General features: G+C 46.1%; 1 protein-coding gene across 4 annotated transcripts in view; it reads left to right on the forward strand.

Annotated features, from left to right (window-relative positions):
• LOC134343040 (small conductance calcium-activated potassium channel protein 3-like) overlaps positions 1-23,693 on the forward strand; it is a 149,862-nt gene that overhangs the window by 35,919 nt on the left and 90,250 nt on the right. The gene's annotated exons all lie outside the window — the stretch shown is intronic.

The raw sequence follows: 23,693 nt of genomic DNA on the forward strand, positions 1-23,693 counted from the left end.
CACCTGCCACCGGACAAGGGTAACAGGCCTGTGGCAACTTACATGGTCACTGTCCAACAGTCTTGTGATTGCAAGTGAAACGTCTGAGACAATCTCCCACTGTTATACTGCACCAACTCTGATGCTTTCAAGTAGCAGGCAGCAACGTGGTCTGCAGTTAGGGGAGCTCCGAACCCAAACCGGCCCCTCCGACATCCCTGTAGGCCTCTTTCCCAACATACCAGCTGGCAGCTCTCTGATGGAGTAGCACTGCTGTACTTGAAGAGTTTGGAGTAGAGCAGTCTTTGGAACAAATTTTTTCAAAGTAAAAGCATCTTTGGTTGGCTCCTGAGAGGCTGCTGCGTTTGCACGCGTCACTGCCTTACCACCATTTAAAACAGAGGTTGATGGGTTCTTAAGAACACTAGAAAATCTGCAGATGTTGGAAATCCAGGCAACACACACACACACAATGCTGGAGGAACTCAGCAGGTCAGACAGCATCCTGGCCTGCTGAGTTCCTCCAGCATTTTGTGTGTGTGTGTGTGTGTGTGTGTGTGTGTGTGTGTGTGTGTATGTGTGTGTGTGTGTGTGTGTGTGTGTGTGTTGATAGGCACTTCATTAGAAAGGACATTGAAGGCAGAAGAATGGAGTTGAGAGGGATAATAAACCGGATGTGATAGAATGGTGGAGCAGACTCGATGGGCTGAATGGCCTAATGGTGCTTCTATGTCTTGCGATGTTATCTCAATGAGCTGTGAGTTTTGGGGGGAGGGGTGGGGTTAATGGTCTGCTATAAATTCCCCTGCAGTGGGAGGTGGGAGAGTTGGAGGGGTGTCAAGGGTAATTATACTTTATACTTTATTGTCGCCAAACAACTGATACTAGAACGTACAATCATCACAGCGATATTTGATTCTGCGCTTCCCGCTCCCTGGATTACAAATCGATAGTAAATATTAAAATCTTAAATTATAAATCATAAATAGAAAATAGAAAAATGGAAAGTAAGGTAGTGCAAAAAAACCGAGAGGCAGGTCCAGATATTTGGAGGGTACGGCCCAGATCCGGGTCAGGATCCGTTCAGCAGTCTTATCACAGTTGGAAAAAGCTGTTCTCAAATCTGGCCGTACGAGTCTTCAAGCTCCTGAGCCTTCTCCTGGAGGGAAGAGGGACGAAAAGTGTGTTGGCTGGGTGGGTCGACTCCTTGATTATCCTGGCAGCACTGCTCCGACAACGTGCGGTATAAGCAGTGAGAGGTGAAAGGGAGATGGGAGTGTTCTCAGAGTCAAGTTTATAATAACTGATGTAAGTGACAGCAGTGTAGTTCAAAACCTAACAATTACACTTAAGTTGCAATAAATAAAACCTCGTGCCACCCGGCTGTGTCCTGCTGTTATCAGACTGTTGAACGGACTCCTGTACGATGAGATGGGCTGTTGGCCTCACAATCTGCAGAATCTCGATTACGATCTTGCACTTTATCGTTGACCTGCTCTGCCCTTTATCAGTAGCTTTTGCACTTTATTCCACTGTTGTTTCACCTTGTACACTGTGTAATGATTTAATCTGTATGAATAGCATGCATGACGAGCTTTTCACTGTATGTTGGTACATGGCCCTCCGTTGGCCAGGGTCGACCATAGACGCTGTGTCCCAGCTCCAGCTGTCTGTTTTACACGAGCCAGGGCGGTGCGGTATGGAGAGCAACCTGTTGCCAGTGTAGCAGGCTCCCCCTCTCCATGAACCTGATGAATCCAAAGAAATGGCAGAGACCGGTACAGTTTGGCACCAGTGGTGTCGTAGGAGTTGCCAGTCAACATTGAACTCAATGTAGAGGCCTTGGGAACTTCAGCTTCGAATTTTTCCTCAGGGGTTTACTCCCAAAGTGTTCCCCATGGGTGGGTTCAACCACAGCACAGAGATCAGAGTTTTCCTTCTAGATGAGCAGCCAGCCACGGTTGATGAGTACCATATACCCAAGGTGACTGCTTTTAAGGCACCAGAAACCCGCCTTTGGCCCGTCTCCTGTCAGTAGAAACGATTCCATTGGGCTTAGTATCTAAGCCACACGTCAAGGCCAGGAGCTGGACTTGGTTGTCAGAGGCTCTTTGGGAAGCACGCCATTGGGAGTGTTTAATAGGTAGTGGGAGCTTATCCACACTACAACTCCCGGCTGTGACAACCTTAAGAAACCATTGCGACATTTGACAATAATAAACCAATACCAATTTTCTATCTCTGGCGATCAGGCCAGAGAGCCGGGAAAGACAAATCCTACTCCCATGTTGGCGTAACCTTGGTTGTAAGCATACTCTGGGACAGAATTATTGATTATCTGGAGGAAAATTTTAATACTTGTTGCTAAGTGAGAATGTTTTATTAATGAGATAATGTGAATGAACCTTCTCATTAAGTCAGGCCTGCATAGATTTGTCAAGTGTTTTGTCATTTTTTACCCAGTTTTAATCCAATGTTCTGCAGTGGACTTCCAACAACGACGAAGCAAGTGCCTTATAAAGTTCAAAGTAAATTTATTATCAAAGTACATACAATATGCGTCTACCCTGAGATTCATTATCTTGCAGGCATTCACAGATACAATTAAATACAATAGAATCAATGAAAAGCTACACAAAATATTGACAAACAACCAATGTGCAGGAGGAAACAAATTGAAAATAAAAAACAAATAATAAGTAAATAAACTTTGAAAATTAAAACAGATCAATAAGTAAATTAAAACAAATCAAAGCTTGCAGAGAGATTTAGGCCAGTTAGAAGAGTGGGCTGAAAGATGGCAGATGGAGTTTGATGCTGAAAAATGTGAGGTGCTTCATTTTGGTAGGACTAATCAAAATAGGACATACATGATAAATGGTAGGGCATTGAAGAATGTAGTAGAACAGAGGGATCTAGGAATAATGGTGCATAGTTCCCTGAAGGTGGAATCTCATGTGAATAGGGTGGTGAAGAAAGCTTTTGGTATGCTGGCCTTTATAAATTAGAGCATTGAGTATAGGAGTTGGGATGTAATGTTGAAATTGTACAAGGTATTGGTAAGGCCAAATTTGGAGTATTGTGTACAATTCTGGTCACCGAATTATAGGAAAGATGTCAATAAAATTGAGAGAGTACAGAGGAGATTTACTAAAATGTTGCCTGGGTTTCATCTCCTAAGTTACAGAGAAAGGTTGAACAAGTTAGGTCTTTATTCTTTGTAGAAGGTTGAGGGGGGGACTTGATAGAGGTATTTAAAATTATGAGGGGGATAGATAGAGTTGACGTGGATAGGCTTTTTCCATTGAGAGTGGGGGAGATTCAAACAAGAGGACATGAGTTGAGAGTTAAAGGGAAAAAGTTTAGGGGTAACATGAGGGGGAACTTCTTTACTCAGAGAGTGGTAGCTGTGTGGAACGAGCTTCCAGCAGAAGTGGTTGAGGCAGGTTCGATGTTGTTGTTTAAAGTTAAATTGGATAGATATATGGACAGGAAAGGAATGGAGGGTTATGGGCTGAGTGCAGGTTGGTAAGACTAGGATAGGGTAAGAGTTTGGCATGGACTAGAAGGGCCGAGATGGCCTGTTTCCATGCTGTAATTGTTATATGGTTATGGTTAAATAATACTGAGAGTTGCGGAGTCCTTGAAAGTGAGTCCTTAGGTTGTGGAATCGGTCTTGAGGTGAGTGAAGTTGTCCACACCGGTTCAGGAGCCTAATAGTTGAGGTGTAATAGCTGTTCCTGAACCTGGTGGTGTGGGACCTAAAGATCTGGTACCTCTGGGCTGATGGATGTAGTGAAAAGAGCATGGCCTGGCTGGTGAAGGGCCTTGAAGATGGACGCTGCTTTCTTGTGACAGCACTCCTTGTAGATGTGCTCAGTGGTGGGGAGGGAGGGCTTTTCCTGTGATGGACTGGGCTGTGTCCACCCCTTACTGTATTTTTTTAAAGGGAGTTTGAGAGCCTTGTTTCTGTGTTGGGTAATGAGGGATTGTGGTCAATGGTTGCTCTTCAGACCAGGGGAAGGCCTGAGGTTGTTTGTCAGTGATCGGTGTTGGGATCAATGCTGTATTTAGTTAATGATGGAGCAGGTCACACTTTGTAAGCTTGCAGATGACACGTGACATTGCTGAATTGTCAACGCAGTGGAGGGGATGATTTAAAAAAAAACTGCAGAAGCGTTCTATAAAGTCTGGGGGAACAAGCAAAGCATGAAGCTGAATGTGGAGAAACATGAGGCGATGCCTTGTCGTAGGAAGGTTGAGGTGGCCATGAAAGAAAGGACACTTCTCAAAGGGATGGCTGGACAAGGTGCGAATGTACAGCACTGAAAATGGCAGGGCTAGGTGAGAGATTAGTAAAGTTTACATAATTCTGAAACACTGTCATGTTCAGTCCCAAGCCGAGCTGCAAGAGAATTGGGTATGGGGCTAGCTATCCCATCCCATTTAAAAAACCGTTGTCCAGGAAGCTCTAATCCCTCCTTTCTGGGACAGAAAGGATCTTTGAAGGTGGGCTTTCCAGTTGTCCCTAGGTGTAGACTTGAAGGGGATAACTGGGAAGACTTGAAGGGCAGAGGACTCTGGCAAGCTGCTGTCGGCAGCCTATACGCAGTAGGAGTCATGAGCTAAGAGGACATAATTCTGGATTTGAATTGAATATCGAAGAGAGCAAAGCTATGCTACTGAGTCCAGTTTTTTTATGATGAAGGTTCAGAAGCCAAGAATAATGCATAAAATGTATTGGGTATGATTTTATTAAGTGTTACAGCAGCAATAGTCAAACAAAAAAGATGTGCCAGGAGAACGAAGAAAAATAACTAAAGTAAAAACCGTCATGATCATCTCCTACTTGGGCTAAAGGTAACAACATTCCAGTGGTAACAGTTAACCTATAGTTAATTATAGGTAAAATAACTATTACAGCTTGTTATCAGAATTTTGTTATCTTAGGTGGCCTGACACCTATTGAAAAGTAAGAAGTTTCTGGAAAAATGCAGAAGCAGCTGTACTATAATTACACTGAAATTCACTGAGCACTCACATGTGTAGAGATGGTTATATATAAACTATCAAGCATGGGAAAGTAAAACTGCAAGAAAAATAATTCTGCACACCCTGAGCTAACAACTTCAAACTTTAAGCACGCTGGCTAGTCTCAGTGACGGCATTGTCTTTGAATAAAGTGGTTGCCTTGTTAATTGAAGGATGTGAAGAATTTTGGAGAGGGTCTGGAAAAGCTTCCAAAAATGGTAACGCACATCAAAGTTGCTGGTGAACACAGCAGGCCAGGCAGCATCTCTAGGAAGAGGTACAGTCGACGTTTCAGGCCGAGACCCTTCATCAGGACTAACTGAAAGAAGAGTTAGTAAGAGATTTGAAAGTGGGAGGGGGAGGGGGAGATCCAAAATGATAGGAGAAGACAGGAGGGGGAGGGATGGAGCCAAGGCTGGACAGGTGATTGGCAAAAGGGATACGAGAGGATCATGGGACAGGAGGTCCGGGGAGAAAGACCGGGGGGGGGGGAACCTGGAGGATGGGCAAGGGGTATAGTCAGAGGGACAGAGGGAGAAAAAGGAGAGCGAGAGAAAGAACGTGTGTATAAAAATAAATAACGGATGGGCCTCCCCCTCCTGTCTTCTCCTATCATTTTGGATCTCCCCCTCCCCCTCCCACTTTCAAATCTCTTACTAACTCTTCCTTCAGTTAGTCCTTACAGAGGGTCTCGGCCCGAAACGTCGACTGTACCTCTTCCTAGAGATGCTGCCTGGCCTGCTGCATTCACCAGCAACTTTGATGTGTGTTGCTTGAATTTCCAGCTTCTGCAGAATTCCTGTTGTTTGCGTTTTTCCAAGAATGGTGTCCTGTGCAGAGCAATATTAGAGTATTAGAGAGGCTGCACGGGTTTTCTTTCAGGAAATGACACTAAGGGGAGTTCAGAGAGAAATATATAGAAGTGACAAAGTGTGCGTTGTGGGAGATGGTTCTTTCGGGTATGGGGGTAAGGGCGACACAATAGAGGAGGAGGAAGTCCTTGCCGTGGTGTGGAGCTGGAATCCGGACGTACTTCTTGCGGCTGTGATGGGGACCGGTTCTGTGGTTGCCTTCAGGATGTGAGATTCAGAGTCAGGTTTATTGTCACTGATGTATGGAGTTCCCAATGATGGCAGTAATGAGAAGAGGCCTCTGATGGTGATTGTGCTCAGTGATGGATGCCCCTTCTCCGTGGGAGGACGTCAAGTGTAATAATATATAAAAAAACAATCTTGCAAAGCTGCAGATAAGAGACTGGAGAGGGGAGCCACTGTCTTTCTCTGGTATGAAGACGATGTGTCAAATGGCCTTGTGCACCGTGACTTTTCTAACACTGTTTGCTTCTTCAATGTTATCAGAAGATTGGAGCAGAATTGGGCCATTTAGCCCGTCAGGTCTGCTCTGCTATCCAACTGCCTCTAACTTTTTTCTCGCAACCCAATTCTTCTCCTGTATCTCCCTTTCCAATCATGAACTTATCAATTATTGCCTTAATTGCATAACTAGGATTCCACACTGATCTGTGGCAACAAATTTCAAAGATACACCACCTCTGGCTGAAGAAGTTCCTTCTCATCTCTGTTCTAGAGGGATGCCTCTCTATTCTGAGGCTGTGCCCTCTGGCCCTAGACTCCCCCACTATAGGAAACATCCTCTCCATGTCCACTCTACCCAGGCCTTTCAATATTCGATAGATTTTAATGAGATTCTCCCCCCATCTTTTGTCTGAGTCTGTGCCCCGGATCCTAGATATTCCTACTAATGGAAACATTTCTTTTGGCTTTGGTTTATTATTGACACCCATACTGAGATGGGAGTGGAAAAACTTGTGCACTCTCCTTGAAGGTGGCTACACAGGTCGGTAAGTTGGTGAAGAAGACTTGCGGAATGCTTGCTTTTATTAGTTGAGGCATTGGATTCAAAAGTCGGGAGGTGATGTTGCCACTTTATAAAACTCTGGTTAGGCTGCATCTGGAGTATTGCACACAGTTCTGGTTACCCCGCTGTAGGAAGGATGTTGAGGTTTCGGAGAGGGCGCAGAAGAGGTTTACCAGGACGCTGCTTGGTTTGGAGGGCATGTGCTACCACGAGAGGCTGGATAAACTTGGGTTGTTTTCTCTGAGCGTTGGAGGCTGAGGGGAGATCTCCTAGAACTTTACAAGATTATGAGAGGCACAGATAGACCTCTCTTTCCCAAGGTTGAAATGTCTCATACCAGAGGGCATGCATTTAAAGTGAGAGAGTGTAGGTTCAAGTGGGATGTGAGGGGTAAGTTTTTTTACTGAGAGGTGGGTGCCTGCAATGCACTGCCTGGTGTGGCAGAAGCAAATACGTTAGAGGCCTCTAGATGGGCACATGAATATGAGCAAGATGGAGGGATATGGATATCGTGTAGGTAGGGTGGAGTGGGTGTTGTGATTTGTTGCTTTAGCTGGTTTGGCACAACATTGTAGACCAAACGGCCTGTTCCTGAGCTGTACTGTTCTATGTTCAGTCTGGTCTTTACCCAGTACTGTACACTGAGTACAAGGTAAAGCAATAACAAAGTGCAGAATGAAGAGTAACAGCTACAGAGAAAGGGCTGTGCAGCTAAACAATAAGATGCAAGGTCATAACGAGGGAGACTGAGGTCAGAAGTCCATTGTATTGCACTGGGGGCAATTCAATAATCAGAACAGTGGGGTAGAATCTGCCCGTGAGCTCGCTGGTATGTGCCCTCAGGCTTGTGTACCTGCTGCTTGATTGGGGGCGGGGGGAGTTGATAGAATACCTGGGGGGAGATGGGGTTCTTGATCATGCTGGCTGCTTTACCGAGGCAGTGAGAAGTGTAGACAGAGTCCATGGAGGGGCGGCTGGTTTCTGTGATGTGCTGAACTGGGTTCACAACTCTCTGCAGTTTCTTGTGGTTATGTCCACTCTATTTTGAGTTATAATTGAGCCAAGGTGGACCCCATCCACCCCTGACATTCTATCTTCTCGCCCCCATCCCACCCCCAAATCAAGCAGCAGGTACACAAGCCTGAAAACACATACCACCAGGCGCAAGGGTAGATTCTACCCCACTGTTCTGATTATTGAATTGCCCCTAGTACAATATTCAATGGGCCGAATGGCCTAATTCCGCTCCTATGTCTTGTGGGCTTGATTGCCAGATTTAAGACATGGAACTGGTAAAGCAATTGTAGGAGTGTCCGCCAGATCTTCTAGCTGCTTGGCACTGAGAATTTAGCGATGCAGCTCTTGTAACTGTCCCCGTTCTTAATCACTTTAAGATCCAAATCGCCTCTCCCACTACGGAAATTGTTCTGCGGGACTGAACCTCTGGGTGTGAGGTAACTCTCCCCGCAGATTGCCAATGGCTGTGAAATCCTCTCCCTGCCAGCACCATAACGGGAACTGCTCTGAGCTTGTGAATTGTGGTTCATTTACAATATTTCATTAATAAAATATTCCCACCTAGTAACAGCAGAGACGGATGAAATATTAAAATGTTCCCCTCGGGGTGAGGGGTGACGATGCTGAAGAGGGCTCCCTACGCCCAGCACCCGTGAAATTCCACGCCCCCGAACAGAAAATATGTTCTCTCTGTTGCTGATTGTGAGAAATAATTAAAAGTATCCGGGCAAAATCACAATCAGGTTCATTATCACTGACATGTATCGTGAAATTTCAAACACAGGAAACTCTGCAACACACGCAAACGCTGGAGGAACTCAGCAGGTCAGGCAGCATCCTTGGAAATGAGTTACTGCTCCGGGCCAAGACCTTTTGTCAGGAATTGTTTATTCCTCTCCGTAGATGCTGTCTGACGTGCTGAGTCCCTCCAACATTTTGTGTGTGTTGGTGTGAAGTTTGTTGTTTAGCAGCAGCACAGTGCAAAGGGATAAAATGTACTATAAATTGTCATTACAAAATGTATATTTAAAAACAATCAAATAAGTGCTGCAAAAAAGACCAGAGTAGTGAGATATTGTTTCCTGGATTCACGGATTATTCAGAAATCTGACAGTGGAGGGGAAGAACCTGTTCCTAAAACACTTGAGTATGTGCCTTCAGGCTCTTGTCCCTCCTCCCTGGTTGTAGTAATCAGAAGGGGGCATGTCCTGGTGATGAGGTTCTTAATGGTGGATGCTGTCGCCTTGGAAGTTTTGATGCTGTCTTCTGGCGGGGAAGGCTGTCCAGGGAGAAAGTGAGTATCTGGACTGAGCGGCCAGTGGAAGTGCTAAAGCCGGGTCCAACTGCAACGTTTAAAAGGCGTTTGGGTGGGTACACGGAGTGGGAGGGCTTGGGGGGTTATTGGCTGAATGCGGGCAATTGGTTCGAGCAATGTGGTCGGCGTGGACCAGTTTCCTCCGGGTGCTCTGGTTTCCTCCCACAGTCCATAGGCCCGTGATGAGGCTGGTGTTTGTTCTGTGGCGAGACTGAAAGGGCCTGTTCAGCGCTGTATCTCTAAATAAATAACTAAATAACTCCTACCGAGGCTGGAAATCGATTGGCAGAGGAGGCTGCACCAGCCGTGATTCCGTCTCCCCGCTCGTTATCTTCAAAACACCTCGCCGCTGGTGTCGAGCATCGGGGAATGGCAGTCGCTGAAGGTTGGCTGAGGGCAGGGGGAGTCGATGGGACTCCAGTGAGCAAGTCAAGTTCAAAGTCAGAGTATCAAAGCACACACATGTCACCTTGCAATGGTCCCTCTAATTGTACTGAGAATGTGAGTTACCGGATCATTGGAAGTGTATCTACAGGGTGTGGAATTGGCTCGGAGTTGAGGTGAGTGAAGTTGTCCACACTGGTGCAGGTGGGTAGGGTTACTTCCTGTATCAGAAGGCTTTAGTGTCATTGTTGTTTAGACTAACCAGTAGAAATCTTGCCACCATCCCCCACCTCACAATGGCACCGTGAGGCCACACCGTCCGCTGGGGCGTGCCTCCCTCAGTCCTACCCCTCTGTCAATATGACATCACCTCTGACCCCTTCTCCACGCCCCTCCCCCGAAAGGCCAAGTGGCTACCACAGGGTCCCAACATTCGGCCTGGGGCAATAATACCTTCTCCCTCTTCTCTTTCCTCAGCTTTCTCCGGAAGCAGCAACCTTTCTCTGATTTAGTCATGTTGGGACACTGAGCTCTCCTTGGCGGCCTTTTGTTCCTACCTCTCTGGTTTGGGACATTAACCCTTACCTCCCCCCTTTATCATCTCTGCTCTTGGGGCAGGGAACCCTGTTTTGTTCCCATCCTTCCCATTGTGACAAATCACACCCCCTCCCCACCTGTCTTTGATCTCCAATCCCGATCTTTGGTCCCAACCTTAACTTTCGAAATGGCCACTCCTGACTGAGCTGAGAGGACTACCCGTCGAGTGACCTAGCTCCTCACTCCCTCCTCTACTCTTCCCCTACCCCTTCTCAAACTGGAGGGAGAACACCAACCCCTCCACACCTACCCTCTTCTCGGATCCACTTGAACTAAGCCAGAAGACGTGTAGGAATTATTCCTAGGGGACTAGAGTATAAGAGTAAGGATGTAATGCTGAGGTTTTAAAAAGCATTGGTCAGGGCACATTTGGAATACGGTGAGTATTTTTCGGCCTTGTACCCAAGAAACGATGTGCTGGCATTGGAGAGGGTTTAGAGGCAGTTCACGAGAATGATCCCGGGAATGAGAAGGTTAATGTACAAAGAGCATTTGATGGCTCTGGGTATGCACTTGCTGGAGTTTTGAAGAATGAGGGAGGGATCTAATTGAAACCTACTAAATATTAAAAGGCCTGGATAGAGTGGGCGTGGAGAGGATGTTTTCAATAGTGGGAGAGTCTTGGACCAGAGGGCACAGTCTCAGAATAGAAGGCTCTCCTTTTAGAACAAAAAATGAAGAGGAATTTTTTTTTTAGCCAGAGAGTGGCGAATCTGTGGAATTCCTTGTCACAGGCGGCTGTGCAGGCCAAGTCATTGGACAGGTTCCTGATCAGTAAGGGTGTCAAAGGTTATGGGGAGAAGGGACGAGAAAGCGGTTGAGAGGGGAAGTAAATCGGCTATCATCGAATGGTAGAGCAGACTCGATGGGCCAAATGGCCTAATTCTACTCCTATGTCTTATGGTCTATCTTAAATCTGTGCTGGTGCTAGGTTTTAGATTTATACCGAACATTACAACGCAGTACAGACTCTCGGGCCCATGATGTTCTGACCTTTCAACCTGCTCCAAGGTCGATCTTGCCCGAGGAAGATCAATAAGTTAGTGAGGGACAGCGCGGAACCCTGTTTTTTCTCTTCTACGAGGACAGTGACTGCAGCCTCGATTGCTTTACCGTGCTGGGTTTCCATGACGACTATAACTCTTGACTCGGAGGGCACAGATGCGCCAATGGCTTTCTCTGGGTTTTTGAGCTCGAGCCCGCGACTCATTGTAATGCTGCCTTTGTTTTCGAGGCTTTCTCCGCACTTGCAAATGAAAACAAAGTTTGGAGTCGTGTGCTTCCATGGAGAATTCTCTGAGGTTGCTAAACCTTGATGCTGGATGGGGGGTGGGGGTGAGTTTTACACACCGGAGAGTGACGAGTACTAAATGGCAGGGTAGGGGAAGTGGAGGTGACATGCAAGCCCCCACCCCCACACCTACTCTTGCTCCTGTGAGCAGTCTGCAGATGGGGGAAAAAGCAATAAGCAATATCTTGGAGGCTTTCTCCTCTCCCCGCCCCCCCCCCCATACTCAACGCTTCTACCCCTCCGCCATCATCGGTCCACAAGCACTTTTGTCTTTTCCAGTGTTTATTTTTGTAACTTAGAATAACTCTTGCACTGTACTGCTTCCTCAAAGCAACACATTCCACAGCATACAGCACCGGGCAAAAGTCTTGTGTGTGTGTGTGTGTGTGTGTATAATATATATAGCTAGGGTGTCTGAGACTTTGCACAATACTGCTGCAAAACATATTTATGACATCTGTGTTTGATTATAAACCTGATTCTAATATGAGCCTCTGTTGTGGACTGAGAACGGGATGGGGGCAGGGAGAGGGGATTTCTGGTTGGGAAAAGGAGGAGGGAGCAGGAAGCACCAGAGGGACTTTCTATAATGATCAATAAACCAACTGCTGGGAATCAAATGATCTTGCCGGGTGTCTCAGGGCTGGGTGTGCCTGTACATGCGCTGTCCCCTCACCCCCGATATGTCTCCTCTGCCGCCTGTCCCACACCTCTCCCATGGTACTCCACCCTCGTCATTTTTGTCTTTCAATATTTTTATTAATTTATATATATAAGAATACAGAGTACAGGAAAAAATATATATGTCAATACATTAAGCTAATTCACATATAAAGACTCCTTGCCCTATATTTGCACACGTCAATTAGTTTGTAACTTTGAAAAATAAAAATTAAATTATTTTTCAAACATCCAGATTTGCAAGCTGTGTCTCTGCTCCATGTTGACAAAGGTCTTGGGGACCCTAGCCTGATTTATATACAGTCTGTGTCCAAGACTTTGGCACAGTACTGTAGGTCAGTGATGATAAACCTGATTTTGATTCCTCTCATTATCAGGGAGGAGGTACGTGAGCCCAAAGACTCCACATTTTAGGATCAGCATCTTCCCCTCTGCCATCAGATTTCTGAATGGACAATGAACACCACTGTGTTATGCATCTTTAGCACAATTTATAGTTTGTCTTGCACTGTACCGCTGCCACAAAATAACAAATTTAATGGCATGCCTGATTCTGAGAAATGTCCCCAGTAGTTTCCACTGAACCTGGTGGATGCAGACGGGAGCCTGTTTAAATGAATGAATTTCCTGATGGAGGGTCTCGGAACAACGACCGTTTATTCCTCTCCATAAATGCTGCCCGACTTGCTGAGTTCCTCCAGCATTTTGTGTGTGTGTTGCCTGTTTAAATCCCCTGGATTTCTATCAGGTGTTTGCACCCTGAGATTACGGGCAGTAGTTACTGTGCCCTCACCTCTGTGAACGTGTCCTGGTGCTGAAAGCCCACAGGACACCCATGTGCATGCACCCTGAATATTCCACTACCATCCCTCGATGCAGGCAAGCCTTTAGTGTGGTGTTTTATGTAGATACTGGACTCAACATTGCAGCACAACACAGGCCCTTTGGAACCTCTTAATCTACTCAAAGTCAATTCAATCCTTCCCCCTGCATAGACCTCCATTTTTCCATAGACCTGTCTAGGAGTTCCTTAAATTTCCCTAATGTATCTGCTTCCACTACCATTCCTGGTGTTTAAAGGAAACTTATTTCTGATATCCCCCGAACCCCTACATTTTCCTCCAATCACCTTAAAATTATGGGCCCTTGTATTAGTCATTTCTACTCTAGGTAAAAGTCTATCTCTCTCCTTTTGATCTGTACACCTCTGTCAAGTCACCTCTCAACCTCCTTCACTCCAAAGAGCTCACTCAAGAAATCCTCATAAGACATGCTGTTCAATCCTGGCAGCATCCCGGTAAATCTCTTCTGCACCCTCCCTAAAGCTTCTGCCTCCTTCCTATAATGAGGTGACCAGAACTGCGGACAATACGCCAAGTCTCTCCTTGTGTTCAAGTTTCTACTCATGGTTAAGCACGCCCGGGGAATAGATGTCTTTGAACCTGAACAAAACGTTACATGAGCAGCGCGAGTTAACATCAAATTAACATAGATTGTATGCAAAATTGATTGCCAAAGTAGAATGGTTCGTTCCAGTGGAGAGAGAAAAAGACTCCAGTCTGGGTGTGTGTTAAGTTTTGTTCAAGAATCCAGTCTTCTAGGAAGTGCCATTGTGAGTAGTTTTGGAACTCTTATGTAAGAAAGGATGGGCTGGCATTGGAGGGAGGGTCAAGAGATGGATCTAATGCAGGGGTCCCCAACCTTTTGCGGACTGGTTTAATATTGACGATATTCTTGCGGACCGGCCGACCCCGGGCGGGGGGGGGGGTGTTCAACTTCAACACTGCGTGACAGGGGATGAAGAAAGGTGCAGCTGACTCATATCGTTTCATATCGCCAAATCATATCGTTTCCTCACGGCCCAGTGGTTGGGGACCACCGATTAAGAAGTACATGGGGAGCATTTAACAGCTCTAGGCCTGTACTGGCTGGAGTTACAACAGTGAGGGGGATCACACTGAAGCCCATCGGATATTGAAAGGCCGAGACAGAGTGGCTGTGGAGAGAGTGTTTCCAATAGTGAGAGAGTCCAGCACCAGATGGTAGGATGTCCTGTAGGACAGAGATGAGGAGGAATTTCTTTAGCCAGAGGATAGTGAGTCTGTTGAATTCATTGACACAGATGGCAGTGGAGGCCAAGTCATTGGGAATACTTAAGGTGGAGCATGGCAGGTTCTTGATTGGTAAGGACGTCAAGAGGTTACCGGGAGAAGGCAGGAGAATGGGTTGGGAGGGATAATAAATCAACCATGTGATTGGTGGAACAGACTTGATGGGCTAAATTACCATGTCTTATGATCTGCTGTTTTCAGATACTAGCCTGCCCCCAAACTCCTCTTCCCACCACAGGGGGCACAGGTTTAAGGTGAGGGGGGAGGAATTAAAATTGTGCAAGTACAAGAAGCGAGAAATAAAACAAACAAAATACTAAATAAATAAACAATAAACATCGAGAACATGAGTTACAGAGTCCTTGAAATTGCTGTGGGGACAATTCAGTGCTGGGGTGAGTGAAATTATCCAAGTTGGTCCAGGAGCCTGATGGTTGAGGGGTAATAACTGTTCCCGAACCTGGTGGCGCGAGTCCAGAGGTTGCTGTATCTTCTTCCTGATGGCGGCAGTACTAAGAGAGCCTGGCCCAGATTGGGGGGCGGGGGATAGTTGATATGGTACAGCTGTAACTCTGCTGAGGAAGTGTTAAGCCATCATTCCCTGCCTCTTGGGTGGATGTACGTGATACCACTCAATGACAGGTTTCTATTTATAACGTGCTCTTGAATCTGCAGGATATCCCAGTCTTATTTTTCCACAGAAATGCTGTCAAACAAAAGTTGGTGCCGTGCATCGTGAAGGAAGTTAGGGCAGATATCCAAAGAGGTGGTATCACTTTATTCTGCATTGTTATTGTTTAACCTTGCGTAATGCACTGAGCAGTGAATTGAACTGGAAGCACGATATGTAACACACACGAAATGCGGGAGGAACTCGGCAGATCAGGCAGCATCTATGGAGGAGATTAAACGGTTAATGTTTCAGGCCAAGAGCCTGCATCAGGGTTTCTGCCTGACTGGCCGAGTCCCTCCAGCATTTCAAAGTTCAAAAAGTTCAAAGGAAAATTGATTATCACAGTACATGTATGTCACCACATACAACCCTGAGATTCCTTTTTCTTGGGGGCAAACTTAGCAAATCTATAGAATAGTAACTGTAAACAGGATCAATGGAAGCACAAGTAGAACACAGACGACAACAGGCTGTGCAAATGCAAGTATAAATAAATAGCAATAAATAACGAGATCATGAAATGACAAGATAAAGAGTCCTTAAAGTGAGATAATTAGTTGTAGCAACATCTCAATAGATGAGTGTAGTTATCTTCTTTTGTTGAAGAGCCTGATGGTTGAGGGGTAGTAACTGTTCTTGAAGCTGGTGGTGCAAGTCCTGAGGCTCTTGTACCTTCTGTCTGGTGGCAGCAGAGAGAAAAGAGCATGGCCTGGATGTGGGAATATTTGATGATGGATGTTGCTTTCCTACAACAGTGTTTCATGTAGATGTGCTCAATGGTTGGGAGGGGTTTACCTCTGCAGATTCCTAAGGAAGTCGCTGTATGCTCCAATGTACGTACAACAAATAAATCTAGTCTCTTTATCTTTCTTTAGCCGGCAGCTGGAAGTGGATAGTGAGGTCATTAACTCCCAGTCCTTGAGGGAGATTGCCCTAGACGTGCTAACTGCCCGTCTCGGTGACTCCAGTTCTGGGCTGGGTGTGTAATCATGGACAAAGCAAGAGCTAAAATAATGTCCAGGCAAGGATAGTACACAGATAGTGTGCAGTCAACTCAGGCAAGAAAGGCCTTTGAAGGACAAGCAACACACACAAAATGCTGGAGGAACTCAGCAGGTCAGGCAGCATCCATGGAAAAGAGTACAGTTGACGTTTCAGGCCGAGACCCTTCAGCAGGACTGGAGGAAAAAGAAAAGATGAGGAGTTGGAGAACATTCCTTCCCTTGGCACAGCAGGGGACCGGAGCCATTTGGAACACCAAGACATGGACTGGACAAATGGACTGGAGCCACTAGGCACACCAAGACAAGATAAGGATGTAAATGAAGGGTTCTAGGGTGACACTTACTATTGGTTGGTTACTTTCCTAATTCTGAAGTATTATTGGCCTTTAATGTGGAGATCCTATTGGCTATTAATACCCATATTATTGTAGCCTGGTGGGTGATTGATTGCGCAAATAAGATATTTGAACATCCACAAGTTCAATGTCAGCCGTTACACAACTTCTGAATAAAACACAGATGGTCCGTCTGTCCATCTGTCTGTCCTGAACTGTAATTCCACCTAGTTCCATCGACCTGCACCTGGACCATATCTCTCCATACCCCTCCCATCCACGTACTTATCCAAACTTCTCCAAAAGTTGTGGTCCAGCCCACATCCACCACTTCCTCTGGCAGTTTGTTCCTCACTCTAACCACCCTCTGAGTGAAGGAGATCCCGCTCATTTCTTTGTTGAGACTTCAGAACGGAGAACGGTTTGGTGACCAGGGCCACGCTGTTCTCCTTGTGCACCCGTAATCAAAGTGTGGCTGAGGAGCGGGAGCAAGTTAATCAGCAACGTCACCTACATCACACCTGGCCTTTGGTTCTGGCTGTATACCTGTCCACAGGTACTCTCTCCTTCTACGTTCTCTCTCATGGAAAGTCTGAAGCAGGGTTGCAATGGAACGTCACCATCAGCAATATGGGATTACCCCACACGTTGGCGTAATCTGATCCTTTTCATAAACTATTATTACTTTAATCTCACATGCACTGATACAGATGCCATGACCATCAGGAAGGAGGTACAGGTCCCACACTCCCGGGTTAATACCTTTATGATCATGGAAGATAGAGCTCTACAGCAGGCCCTTCAGCCCACAATATTGTGCCAACCTTTTACCACTCTCTAAGATTAAACTAACCCCTCCCTCCTACATAGCCCTCCACCTATGTACCTATCTAAGAGATTTTTAAATGCTCCTAATGCATCTGCCTTCACCATCACCCCCAGCAGAGCGTTCCACACAGCCACCACTCTCCATGTAAAGATCTCACCTCTGACCTGCTCCCCTATACTTCCCTCCAATCATCTTAAAATTATGCCTGCATATATTCCAGCAAGGAAAAGATTCTGACTGTCCACTCTTTTTAAGCCTCTTGTCATTTTATACACTTCTATTGAGTCACGTCTGAACCTACTTTGCTCCAAAGAGAAAATCCCTAGCTTACTGAATCGATCCTCAGAAGACATGCTGTCTAAGTCAGGCATCATCCTGGTAAATCTCCTCTGCACCCTCTCTAAAGCTTCCACATCTTTTAATAATAAGGCAGCCAGTGTGATAGTGATTGATCATGCAAATAAGGAGTTTGAACATGCACTAGGTAACCCATTGTTCAATATCTGTTTCCACTTGTTAATTCTGCATTAGAAAAGGCGTTTCTTTGTTCAGCATTTAGAATGGTCTGCTGACGGGGACCATGCTGTTCCCTTTGTGCCCAAGGAAATAAAAGAGCGTTTAAGCAGCAAGTGCAAGTTTTCAGAGAATCGGAGTCAGAATTAGGTTTACTATTACTAACATGCTGTGAAATTTGTGTTGTGGCAGCAGTATAGTGAAATACTACAAGTTACAACAAGAAGTATAAAAAAATAAGTAAACAGTTTAAAGGAGCTAAATAGTGAGGTAGTGTTGATGGACGTTGAGAAATCTGATGGCAGAAGTTGCTCCTAAAACATTGAGTGTGTGTCTTCAGGCTCCTGTACCTCCTCCCTGATGGTAGCAGTGAGAAGGGGGGGGGCGTGTCCTGGGTGGTGAGGGTCCGGTTAATTGCAATGACATCCTCTTGTCCTTAACCACAAGCACAAGGCTATTCAGGAACAGTCCCAAGATAGCAACTAGTAGATGGCTGGGGAGAACTCGTGAATCTGATGAATGCTTTGGAAAGGGTGAGGTTAAAATGTATTCTTTGTTCTGGCAGCGAAGAGCGTTATAAATGGAGTCCCCATGCCGTGTGAGCTGGCGTTTATAGCGCTGTGTGAGGGAGTCAGACAGAGAGGCACTTCATTTCAAATGTGGTACTCAGCGGCCTTTTACTGGGAAGCTAATTAGTTATTTACTGGACTTTGATGTTGTTGCCCGGGCAACGGGAACAGCACACTGTGGTGTTCCGTGCTTGGAGTACAGCCGTGTTCACCCACTCGCTCACAACGTCCCCCTCAAGTCTCTCCCCTTGTCTGCCCCCCCCCACCCTCCATACCTTTCGTCACCATCTCCCTTATTTTGCCCAATTCCAGTCATTATCCCAACACTTCTCCCTGCCGTTCCCCCCTCAACATCAGCCTCCCTCTCCAGTTGTCTCTCCTGTTTTCCCTTCCTCACTGTCTCTCCCTTATTCTCTCTGTCTGTCTCTCCTTCCCCACTCTCTTTTTCTCACTGTCTTATTTTCTGTCTCTATCTCTCTTATTCTTTCCTCTCTCTTCTCTGTCTCTTTTCTTTCTTTGTCTGTCTCTGTCCTTTCTCCTTTCTCTCTCTTTCTCCCTATCTCTCCTCTCTTTTTCTGTGTGTCTGTCTGACTACCTCTCTCTCATTCTCTCTCTCTCTCTTACTCTCTGCAAACATCTTGTTCTCCCCAAAACATCTTATTCTTCCCGCCTCCCTGTTACTGACCCCACACACTCTTCCATTTGATCTCGGGTTCCTTCCCCTTGGGCTCTCGCTGTGTTTTCTTTGGCTTGCCTCTTGCCCAGCAGTAGTGAAGGCCGCAGACTCTGGCCTGTCTGGTTCACACAGACTTCCAGCTTGGAGATCTCGTGCCACATCTCTTATCTTTCTGAAACCGTGACTGCAATTCCTTGAGGACCTGACGTCAGCTCCTAATGCCAACATCCTTACCATGTCAGGATCTCTGCCTCTTAAGCATTAAAAGCCTTAAAATTACATTCCCAGCAACATTCAGTTCTGGATTTTGGAAATCTACTTATCTGTATCCCAGCAACCAACACCCCCTCCAGTAGCTGCAGTTTAGAGAGTGGTTAGAGGCACAGGTTTAAGGTGAGAAGGTGTCCTGAGGGGTAGGTTTGTCACACTTCAGGGTGGTGGGTCTGTGGATCGAGCTGCCCGAGGTAGAGGGCAGCAAAGCAGTGAGCATAACGCCTTACAGCACCCGTAATCGGGTTCAATTCCCATTGCTGTCCTATAAGGAGTTTGTAAGTTCTCCCTGTAACCGTGTGGGTTTCCTCCGGGTGCTCTGGTTTCCTCCCAATTTCCAAGGACATCGCTTTCCTCCCACTGCTGTCCTATAAGGAGTTTGTGCTCCCTGTAACAGTCCTCCCACACTCCAAAGATGTTGGGTTCCCTCCTCGCCAATAGTGTAGCACGTGGGTACAGCTGCCCTGCACGTCCTGCATCGCAGGTTCGATACCAGCCTCTGCGTTGTCAGGAATTGGACTGGGATTGGTTTATTATTGTCGAATGTGTGAGATACAGTGAAAAACTTGTCTTGCATTTTGTTCATACAGATCAGATCATTACACAGTGCATTGAGCTGGAATAAGGTAGACCAATAGCAATGCAAAATGAAGAGTAACAGCTACATAAAAAGATATAGTGTAGGTAAACAGTAAGGTGCAAGATCATAGTGAGGTAGATTGTGAGGCCAAGAGTCTATTTTATTGCACAAGAGTCTGATAACACTGGGGCAGAAGCTGTCTTTGAGCGTGGTGGGATGTGCCTTCGAGCTTTTGTATCTTCTGCCTGATGGGAGAGCGGAGAAGAGAGATTGTCTGGAATGGGAGGGGTCTTTGATTCTGTTATCTGCCTTACTGAGGCAGTGAGAAGTGCAGACAGAGTCCACGGAGAGGAGGCTGGTTTCCGTGTGTCGGCAAATCTCTGTAGTTTCATCAGGTCATGGGCTGAGAAATTGCCATACCAAGCCATAATGTATCCAGACAGAATGTTTCCAATGTTGCACTGATAAAAAATAATTGGTAAGAGTTGACAGGGAGTGAGACGATAATGAACTGATTACAATTTGATTCACCACAGAAAGCATCCTATCCAGATGCATCACAGCTTGGTACAGTTACTGCTCTGCCACTAGTTACAAGAAACTGTGGAGAGCTGTGGACCAGCCTCCCTTCCATGGACGCCGTCCATACTTCTCACTGCCTCGGTAAAGCAGGGCCAGCACAATGGAAGACCCCAGCCATTCTCTCTTCCCTGTTTCTTGTTTCAGCATCTGCTGGTTTCATTTTGATTTCACATGGAACATCCTGGAGGGGAGAAGGGAAGGAAGGTGGCTAGGAGGAGCCGGGTGAAGCCAGTTGGGTGGTTAAGGTCAGGGGCTGGAGAAGAAGGAATGTGGTAGGAGAGGAGAGAAGACAATGGGAGAAAGGGAAGGATGAGGGGCACCAGGGAGGAGGAGTTAAGCAGGTGAGGAGAAGAGGTAAGGGCCAGAGTGGGGAATGAAAAAATAGGGAAGGGGAAAGGGATTTTTTTTTAGTCATAGTCATACTTTATTGATCCCGGGGGAAATTGGTTTTCATTACAGTTGCACCATAATCATAAATAGTTACATAGTAATTTGTAAATTATGCCAGGAAATAAGTCCAGGACCAGCCTATTGGCTCAGGGTGTGTGACCCTCCAAGGGAGGAGTTGTAAAGTTTGATGGCCACAGGCAGGAATGACTTCCTATGACGCTCAGTGTTGCATCTCGGTGGAATGAGTCTCTGGCTGAATGTACTCCTGTGCCCAAACAGTACATTATGTAGTGGATGGGAGACATTGTCCAAGATGGCATGCAACTTGGACAACATCCTCTTTTCAGACACCACCGTCAGAGAGTCCACTTCCATCCCCACAACATCACTGGCCTCACGAATGAGTTTGTTGATTCTGTTGGTGTCTGAAACAAGAAGTTGATGCTCACGCCAGAAGGTTGGAGGCTATCCATGAGCTGTTGCTCCTCCACCCCGAGGGTGGCCTCATCATGGCAAAAGAGAAGTTGGAATGGGGAAAGGAATTAAAATAGTTGGGCGCTGGGAAATTCTGCTTTTTGCGGATGGAGAGGAGGAGCCCATAACTCCCCCCGTCCCTGTGCATATCCACGAATCTTTAAGTGTCCCTAATGTATCAGCATCCATTACCATGTCTGGCAGTATGTTCCACACACCCACCATTCTCTGTATATAAAAAAAACTACCTCCAACATCTCCCCTAAACTTTGCTCTACACACCTAAAACAGACGTCCTCTGCTATCAGCCGTTGCCGTCTTAGGATAAAGGTATTGGCTGTTACCTCAGCCTTTGTCTCTATGATCTTATACACCTCTATGAAGTCCCTCATCGCCTGTTGCTCCAAAAAGAAAACCCTAGCTCATTCAGAACTTTCCTAATAAGATATGCTCTCTAATCCAGGCAGAATTCTATGGTAAATATCCTTTGCACTGTTTTTAAACCTTCTACATCCTTCCTATAATCAGGCAACCAGAAATGAGCAATAATGCCTGTCTAACAAATCCCTTTCTTTTTCAATCTTTTTATTAGTTTCATAATAATAAACATAGCATAATATTGATACAAAGTTATTGGGAATACATCGTTGTAATTGCTTGTCTAACAAATCCCATCTCCTCACCCATGGTCTGTCTCCTGCTAATCTGGTTTAATATCTCCAGCATATGTCATGAAATTTATTGTTTTGTGGCAGCAGTACATTGCAATACATAATAAGAATGATAAATTACAATAAGATATATATATATATATATATATATAAGTTAAGTAAGTAACGCATAAAAGACAGCAAAAATAGTGAGGTAGTGTTCAATGTCCATTCAGAAATCTGATGGCGGAGGGGAAGAAGCTGTTCCTGAATTGCTGAGTGTAGTGTGTGTCGTCAGGCTCCTGTGCCTCCTCCCTGATGGTAGCGATGGGAAGTGGGCCTGTCCCGGGTGAGGGACTACCATTTGAGGCATTGCCCTTTGAAAGTGTTCTGGGTGCTGGGGAGGCTGGTGCCCCGTGATGGAGCTTTGCAACTTTCTACAGCTGATTCCCTGTGCAGTGGGCCCTCCATGCCAGTCAGCATTGCCGCCAGTCAGAATGCTCTCTGTGGTACATCGGTAGAAAATTGGGTGTGATTTTGGTGACGTACCAATTCTTGTCAAACTCCTTGCCTCTTCACGTATCTGTACATAAACCTCTGAAATGTCACTATTATCTCCGTTTCCACCACCTCCCCTGGCACGTTACAGGCACCCAGCACGCTCTCCATCTAAAAAAAACTTTTCATGTAAGTCTCCTTTAAACTTTCCCCCTCTCATCTTTAACTTATGCCCTCTAGGTTTGGCACCCTGGGGAAAAGATGCTGTCACTCCTATGTAGGCCTCGGATAATTTTATAAAGTTCTAACAGACTGCTCCTCAGCTTCTGATTCTTCAAGTTTGTCCAAACTCTCCTCAGAGTTTGTGCTCTCTAATCCAGGCAGCATCCTGGTGAACCTCTCTTGCTGCCTTTCCAAACCCTCCACATCCTTCCTCCAATGGGATGACTAGAATTGAATGCAATACTCTAGATGCAGCAGCCTAACACCGAGGTTATACTGGCTGTCTACTCTTATCTATGCCTCTCATAATCTTGTAAACCTCGATCCGATCTCCCCTCAGCCTCCGGTGCTCCAGAGAAAACAAACCCAAGTCTATCAAACCTCTCCTCGTAGATCACACAGCCCCTGGTCCAGGCAGCGTCCCGGTGAGCCTCTCCGATGCTCACTGCAACGTCTCCGCATCCTTCCTGTACGGGGGTGACTAGAACTGTGTGAAGTCTCCAAGCTCAGCTCAATTAATGTATTACTCCTCGCAATGGGATCTCCTTCCCAAATCTGGGACCCCGTAACTAAGAAAGGATGTGCTGGCATTTCGAGAGGGTCCAGAGGAGGTTTACGAGGATGATTCCGGGAGTGAAAGGGTTAACCAACAAGCAGCATCTGGTGGTTCAGTGCCTGTAATTGCTGTAGTATCCAATTCATCTTCAAGGAGCGGTGCCTGAGGAAGGCGGTGTCTATCATTAGGGATCCCCACCACCCAGGACATGCCCTCTTCTCACTGTTACCATTGGGAAGGAGGTACAGAAGCCTGAAGGCTCACACCCGATGATTTACGAACAGCTTCTTCCCCTCTGCCATCTGATTTCTGAATGGACAATGAACCCATCAACACCTCCTCATTACATTCTTACTTCTGTAATTTTGTTCTATTTTTTTAACTTAACTATTTAATAGATATATATATAGGCATCCGTTAGTCTCGTGAGACCATGGATTTGCGCCTTGGAAGGTTTCCAGGGTGCAGGGCAAAGTTGTATGGAAGACTGGCAGTTGCCCATGCTGCAAGTCTCCCCTCTCCACGCCACCGATGTTGTCCAAGGGAAGGGCATTAGTACCCATACAGCTTGGCACCAGTGTCGTCGCA

Source organism: Mobula hypostoma, chromosome 2 (assembly GCF_963921235.1).
Source record: "Mobula hypostoma chromosome 2, sMobHyp1.1, whole genome shotgun sequence".
NCBI classification, from domain to species: Eukaryota; Metazoa; Chordata; class Chondrichthyes; order Myliobatiformes; family Myliobatidae; genus Mobula; species Mobula hypostoma.